The sequence below is a fragment of the Neophocaena asiaeorientalis genome, unplaced genomic scaffold (genome assembly GCF_003031525.2).
Source record: "Neophocaena asiaeorientalis asiaeorientalis breed wild unplaced genomic scaffold, Neophocaena_asiaeorientalis_V1.1 scaffold35, whole genome shotgun sequence".
Classification (NCBI taxonomy): Eukaryota; Metazoa; Chordata; class Mammalia; order Artiodactyla; family Phocoenidae; genus Neophocaena; species Neophocaena asiaeorientalis.
Genome location: NW_020172984.1, coordinates 1607562 through 1615734, shown reverse-complemented (window position 1 = coordinate 1615734; position 8173 = coordinate 1607562).

The following is an 8173-nucleotide window of genomic DNA, read 5'->3' as shown; positions in this document are numbered from 1 at the left end:
CTTCCCTGTGGCTGGCCAGTGTGTGGGCTGGCTTGTAAAAAGGAGTGAGTGGAGGCCCGGAAAACAGCTGCTGTGTGCACCGAGTAGTCTGTTAGCTGAAAGTCTCTACCTCCTTGAAGCCACAAGACAGAAAAATAGTAATGGTGAAGGAAAGGATGATCCCGTGGCTGAGGTCCCTCCCTGTGGGTGGAAAACACACGAGCAGGAGACGCACATAGGCACTTATTTACTGAGTGCTTGCCCTGCGCTAGGTGTGATTAGGAGCAGGGGTTACAGAAAGAATGGGACACAGTCCTTGCTCTCAAGGAACTCCCGGATATTGGGAAAGGTGTGGCTTGCCTTCCTCCAGGCTCCTTCCCTCCCTGGAGCAGTGGGATGGGGCTGATGTGAACCTTGTTTAGGATAGGCAGGCTGGCCTGGAAGCTGAGTACCAGGAATGGGCCCAGATAACCTTGACTCCACCCTGGCAGTTGCCTCCGCAACCCACGGCTGATGCCCTCATCCCTGGCACCTTGACCTGCCCCATCTCCAACCTCAGCTGCCCAGGTTACCTCAGCAAACAGCCCCCACGGGCACCAGGGAGTGAGTCAGAGTCCTGGGTCTCTTACTAACCCTTGGTTCCCACACCCAGTAATTCAGGGACCAAGATGCAGGTCTGAGTGCTTCAGGCAAGAGAGAGGAGCCACTAGGCCTTTCTAGCAAGAGAGAGACAACTAGAAGGCCGACTTCTAGAGAGAAATATCTAAAGAGCCAGGCAACTGTGGGGACCCATCATGAGACCAAGGGGCCTGCCCGAACTCACAGTCTGCTGGGAAGTTTAGTTATCTGCCTGAGTACCACCAATGGGGAAAACCACGCCTGGGAACTGACACCTTCCGTGTTACCCGTCCTGCTTTTCCTTCCCTGAAGCGGTTCCGGTTTACCCAGGGTCCTGAGAACGCCGCCTCTCGCCATACCTCCCTCTGGGGGCCTGGGGCAGCCCTGGCTGCACTCCCAGGAGGAGTCTAACAGGCAGAGCTGGGACGGACCCTGGAGAAATATGCTGCAAGTCAGAGCCTGTGCCAGGACGAGGGGCGTGCTCCACTCCCCCAGCCACTTCTCAGCAAAGGGTTCCCCCAGAGCTCCTCCCAGATACACACAAAAGGGGGCGCCACCCTGCATCTCCAAGGAGGGAGGTCCTGATGGTGCTGGCATAGCCGCCTCTGACGTTGCCCTTTTAAGAGACCCCCCCCCCAACCCCCGCAACGGCGGCGGGCGTGCGGCCGGCAGGTTCTCTTTGCAGTACCCCAGCAAGTGCGGCGCCCCGTCTGCGGAAAGGAGGAGACAGGACGCCCACCTTGCCAGTCTCGCCCTCTGGGTCCCCGGACCTGCGGGCAGAGGTAGGGGGTCCTAGCAACCTCAGATGCTGAGAAAACCCCTTTTTTCTAGAGGGGAAGTTCCTCTCGCGCTGTTCTCATTGGTTGGCTGGCGAGCCCTGCATTTTGGAGAGCGGTAGGGTCCTTCCCTTGGACCAGGGCTTCCCTACCCCTGCACAAGCCTGCTGTCAGAAATGGTCTGGAAAATTATTTTTACTGAGGTGTAAATTACTGATAAGATGGTGTGACCCTTTAGGGACACTTCTTTTTCCTTGTTTTTATTAAACCCTAAAGAAAGGGAAGAATTGAGCTCCCATTTAGAATAGCATTCATTCTCTCCTTCCATCTTGTCTCAGGGGGGAAAGAAAATTCTTTTTTTTTACTCTTTCTCCAAAACCAGCCTTGTGTACTTGTGCCCTGGATCTCGCCACCTTTGGGAATTCCTGAGTCCCTGTTCCTCAGCCAGCTCTCTTTTCAACCTCCCTCTTCCTCTCCTATGCCTTCCCTCCCCACCCATTCCCCTCAACTACCAACCTACTTACACTTCCCCATCTTAAAACAGCCTTTCTGCCATCCAGCCTCTGCTGTCAAATTACGATCCCAACTGGCTCCTTTTCCTCAAAGAAAAATAAACCCTGGACACTCGTAGGTTCTGCTACGTCATCAACATTCCGGGTCCTCCTAGTCCCAACCCCTTCAGAGGGAAGGTAGAATGTTCCAGACTGAGGGAATAGCGTGAGGGAGCAGGAAGAAAGCCTGAATAGCTGGAGTGCAGAGGGTGAGGGGGATGTTGAGTTGGGGCTAGAGAAGTGGGCAGGATGAGGAGACAGGGCCAGCCCCGAAATGCTGGATTCCTGGGGCTCTTCCCTCTGGCTGTTCTATCTCTGTATGCTCTCCTGCTCTACATCCCAAATCCATCATCTCTCATTCACACATCTCTGGCCCTGGCCCACTCACCCCCAACACACACTGAGCATCTTCACCAGGATCCAAACCTGTAAGTCCAAAGTCTAACTCCCTATCTGATCCTCTGCTCCCACCCTCCTCTGGGTATTCAGCCACCCAAAACAAATAACCCGGGAGTCACCCTGGACTACCCCCTCCTCTTCCCCAGCAGCCGATCTCCCACAGTCCCACTGAATCTCTTCATCACCCGGATCTGGCCCCTTGGCAGCCTAGTCCTCAGCTGCAGCAGAGACTCCCCTCCTCCGGGACTGTTACAACCACCTTGCGTCTGCCAGACCCCAGCCCCTCCTTCAGGTGCAGCCGCCCCGCTGTGGCCGGCTGAGGGTACAGCCACGTCATGCCCTCACCCCCACCCCCGCCGAAACGCTTCAGCTGACTCCCTCAACCTAGGAAGTAAAGTCCAGACTTCTCAGCCAGATCCGGATTCATCAAACTGTGGCCACAGTTCAGATTAGCAGTCTCTTCTGCTCTTCTTTTCCCTACCGTGAGCCCTGCTTCAGCCCCAGGGGACTACTCACCTCTCCCAGCACTGACCATGCAATGGCCCCTCCTTATCTGCTCACGCTGTTCCCTCTACCCCAGTGCCTCTCCTCCTGCCTGTCCCTGGAATTCCTCCTCCTTCCCCTTCAAGGTGATTCGAATGTCACCTCCTTTACAATGCCTTCTCTAACTTCTCCCACCCTCACACAGAGATATTAATGAATACGGCTCTACCACAGCATTCGTCTCTGTCCACGTTAGACTGGTTGCTCCTTGAGGCCAGAGCTGGAGTCTTGTTCATTTGTGTCCCTCTCACACCTAGTCCGGGGCCTGGAGCATGGCTAGGGCTGGACAGGGCTCTCTCCTCGGCCTGCTCTGATAAACTAAGTTATTACAGATGTTGCTTTGGGATTTGCTCCTCGCAGCTCAACCTCAGGCTCCATCTCTTCCCCTCTGTGCTCAGGAGCCAAAAATGATCTCAACTGGATCTTAGATGGACTGTGCATCTATATGGAATGCTTGGGCCTATTGAGCCACCCTCCGCAAACAGTGCCAGCACCGCGGGCTGAAACTATCATGGGTTAAGGTATCCAATGCCACCTTTTGAGTCCCAAAGAAAATCTGTCTAACTTGGCTGGGACATCAGGCTTACAACTCCTGGCTGCAGCTGGCATTGGGAATACAGTTTTGTGATTAATGTGAATGAGTTCAGGGCCGCCCAAAGAGAACCCTACAGACCCAACTGGCCTCCCAGATGGTGGTTCAAGGAATGAAGGGACCACCTGGTCACTCCTCTATGCCATTCGTCACTTCATCCATCCATCCATCCACCCATCCATCCACTTGACTAGAATTTACTGAGTGCCTGCTACGTATCAGGTGCCGTGCTAGGTACTAACTAGGTATTTAAGGCAAACGTGTTCTCCCTGCTCCTGGAGCTTACAGCTAGTGGGTAAGACAGATGTTAACCAAGTAAATTAACAAATAAATACTTTCTGTAATAACAAACTTCAATATGTGCCATAAAGGAGGGGATATTTAAGACTGCCCCATTCAGCAGCTGGAAGGAAGGCAGGGTGCCCAGAACAGAGTGAAGGGGGAGGAGTAAGAAGGGGCTGGGCCACGCCATCCAGGGCTTTGTGGACCCCTATGAAGTTGGCTTTTATTCAAGGCACAATCAGAAAGCCCGGTGCAGGGTTATTAGGAAGAGAGCGATATGCTCAGATTCATACTTCACAGTACTACTCGCCAAAGGACACCAGGAGGAGTCCTTTAATCGGAAAAATCCAGAATGTGGCACATTCAACAAGAGAACTAGCCTGGACTTTTCAAACAGTCAATATCACAGAAAGGAAAGAAGGAAGGAAGGTAGCAAGGAAGGAAGAAAAGAAGGAAGGAAACTAAAGCGACATGTGGCCAAATGTAATGCATAAACTTCTGGTTTAAAAGTACAGCCATCAAAGACCTTTGAGGGACAAGACGGAATTTGTATCAGGCCGGACATAAGATGACACCGGAATCATCACTCGAGTTCCTGGGTGTGGCAGCGGTCCCCTAGGGCTCTGACTCAGGCACGGCACACTGAGGGGGCGAGGGTGGAAGCCCCATGATGTTTGCACCTCGCTTGCACTTTGTTCTCCAAACACTGAGAGAAAGCATAGTGCTGACGATGATTGAATCTGAGTGGAGAGTATCCGGGGGATACGTTGTACCATTTTGGCAATTTTTCTGAATGCTAGACATTTTCTAAAATAAAAAATTGCGGGAGCCCCCGCTTGCCACAACTAGAGAAAGCCCGCGTACAGAAACGAAGACCCAACACAGCAAAAATAAATAAATTTTTTTTAAAAATTGGGGGAGTGTGTTTTCAATCTAAAAAATGTTTATTAATTTAAAAAGTTTAAAAGATTACTTAGGCGGCTGAATGGTGACTGGTTTGGAGGGGAAGCAACCTCACGAAGGATCCATGCAACTCTGGTTGAGCACCCCCTCTGTGCCAGGCATGGAGATGGGGGCTGAGAAACACACGCACTGTGAAGAAAAGTGCAGGGCAGCAGATGGGCATGCAGGCGAGTGTGGACAGGAGAACACGCAGGTCCCTGCCCCCCGCGCCCCCACCGGGGCTGCTGGCCTGTGGTCCTTTATCGGCAGCCGGGGCCTCTCCCCACCTCTCTCCTGTCAGAGAAACTGCCCCGCCCACCCACCAAAGGTCACCTCGACCTCTGCCACCAGCAGCCTCCCTCCACACCTCTCCTTCCAAGCAGGCCATTGGTCCCAGAATTTCAGCTCACAAGGATCTACCCATGACAGAGATCACCTGGTTCTTCCCAGTCTGGCCCTGTCTGGCCCTTCAGTGTGCTGGGCCACAACACACCCGCCCCAGTCTTTTTTCATTTTTTTTTTGGCCATGCCATGCGGCTTTCGGGATCTTAGTTCCCCGACCAGGCATTGAACCCGACCCTGGTAGTGAAAGCACCGAGTCCTAACCACTGGATGGCCAGGGAATTCCCACACCCACCCCAATCTTGGCTTCGGTGACACTCACATTTCACTCATTCATAGTTTATCTGGAGCCAGATAATCTGGAGCTTAATCTGGAGCCAGATTGCCTGGGTTCCAATCCCAGGTCTGCCATTTACTAGCTGTGTAACCTTGGAGAAAACCCTTTACCTGTAGGTTAAAGGAGTTTGCTGATGAATTCATCTGGCCAGGAATGCAGTTCCTGATTCTTCAAGAGGCAACCCAAGTCCTACCTCCTCCAAGAGGCAGACTGAGATTTCCTCAACCTTCACTGCTCCCTCCTCTGAATTCCTTTAGCCTTTTCTATCTCAGCTGCTCCTGGAGCACTTCACCCACACTACCTTGTTCAGTTGAGAGCCACATCTTATGCATGTGTGTATTTTCCGTAGACCTGGGGGACCCTCAGGAAGCAGTATGGGTGAGGAAGTCCATTGGAACTGGAGGACAGCCTGGGCTCTCCTCACAGGTCACTTTCCCTCCCGAGGTTTGGACTAGAAGAGCAGTAAGTTCCATTTGAACAGACTCCAGGATCTTGCTGCACCTTGGTTTTCTCCCATGTGGGAGGGAGATCTAAAGGTTCCTTAAGTTGGAAAGTTCCATGAAATAGGCAGGCCTTCCCCTAGGGGTCAAGGAGGACACCACCAAGACAAGCCCTAGTTTGAGACACCGTGATGTGCAGAAGACCTGGAAGTTTCTGTCCTGCTTTTGGTAGGGAGAAGCGGCTGAGCAGGGGAGAGTGGACTGGGGAGGCAGTTCTGTCCTGTGCCCCTTGGGGGCAGGGCAGGGAGACCATGAAGGACTATTTGCCAAACGTGCCTGGAGATGAAGGGAGGGGTTCCTTGCATCCCCAGCCTGTCTGTCCTTGGGCAGAAAGGCCCTTCTCAGGGAAAGGGGCTTCCCACAGCCGTGCTGCCTCCGCTCTAGGCTCCAGAATCAAGTTCTCCAGCCAAGGCTGCTGCGCTCTCCTACCCAGCAAGCTTATTTTAGTACAAAGGGAGAGAGAGATGAATGGAGGGCTGCAGTTTCTGCATGCGTTGGCTTGGGCCTTCAGCAGAAATGAGTCTCATTACCCAACCCCAATTCAAAGGATAATTAACAGATGGTATAATTTCCGAGCATTCTCCGCGCCACATGGCTATTAGGTGAAGAGCAAAATGCCTACGCAGCCCCTAGATCCTCCCAAACCACAGAGTCAAAGGGAGTCCGGAGAGGCAGAGCCCCGTGGAGGGCACTTAAGCCATCCTTCTGTGTCTGGAGCTGCCCTTGGGCCTTGTTCATCTTCAGTCAGAGAAGAGGGCACTTCCCTGAGTCGTGGGTCCCCCGCCCACTTCCTTCTCCTCATCCAGTCCACTACCATTGCCAGGAGTCTAGTCTAACCCGAATCCCTCTTGCTGTCGCCAAAGCTCATCTCCTTTCCTTTTCCCTGGGGAGAAAGAAGAAAGCTGATTTCTCATTCTTGGCATCACTCTGTGGTCACACGGAAGTTCCCTGGGCTGGGGCCTCCGAGAGGGGATTCACAGCTCTCCTGCTGTGACCCACTGACAGTGACACTGCTGTGACCAGAGTGCCGTGTTGGAAGAGCGCATCTGGCCCCATGCTTTTCAAACTGGGTTCCTCCAGACCCTCCAGCTCCAGAGGGGGCCCAGAGGTGTGCTCCTTGGGGAGCAGTGGGGATGTGGCAAGACCTGATGCCCACTTCAACCCAGCAGCACTACTTCTATCTGCTTTATATTCTGGGCTTCTACTTTAGATTTCATTGAAAAAAGGATTCCACTGTTAAATTAATTTTTGAAATTATTGAGCTTATTCGATCCCCTCATTTTACAAAAGGAAATTGAGGCACAAGCATTTGACCAAGGTCACACAGCTAGAGGGCGGTGGGCTGGGACTGGAAAAGCCCTGGCTTCCTCCACAGGCCAGCCCTCAGACCACCAGTCCCAGCCCCTCGCTGCTCACACGGTTGGCCCTGGGCCCCTGGTTGGGGTATGAGAGACGGAAGTCCCTTTGAATCATCCTCCACCTCCCTTGCCTGGCTCTTCTTCAAGGTCCAGCTTCCATGCCTTGACCTCCTCCAGGAGCCCCGGAATCTCCCACACCCCTTCAAGTGGCATGTCCAGTCTGAAGGCCTGCTCTGTGAGGAGGCTCCAGAGCCCCATGCACTGGGCAGGGCTGTTTGCTGTCACAAAGCTGTGGGTAGAAGGAGGGGAGTGGCAGCTGGATGTTGATGGAGAAGGAGGCAGGGGGCAAGAGGTCATGTCTCCAGACAAGAGGCCCTATGGGGCAGTGAGAATCACTGGTCTAGGACCCAGGAAGCCTGAGTTAAAACTTGGCTCCACCCCTATCCAGCCTTGTGACCCTGTACAAGTTTCACCCTCTCTGGACCTCAGCACCTGCTAATATTAGCATGTTTATACCAGCTGGGCCCCAAAGGGGCAGCCTGATTAGATCACAGCTTTGCTGAGGGGTCTGGGGAGGTGTGGGCTCAGGACCTCACTGTGTGTTTGCAGGGAAGTGGGGTGTCTCTCTGGCATATGGGGGAGGCTTTATACTATTGAACAGGGCCGTTTTAGCTCAGTCTGACCCAGACCTGTGGAGGGGACAGCAGCAAGGGCTCCTATCAGCAGCCAGCGGCATCCAGCCTTGTTGGGTGGCGTGAGGTGGGCACTTGGCCTCCGAGAGCCCTTCAGAAGGTTTTGAAAACCTCTAAACATACTTAGGGTACTGCCACCATTATTATCATTTGCTGTCTGGCTTCTGATTGTTAATTCCTCGCTAGACTGTTGTAGGAATGTGGCATCGGCCCAGGGTCAGGCCTGGGGTGGGATTGGGGTGGGGGAAGGGGGTCTGGACTG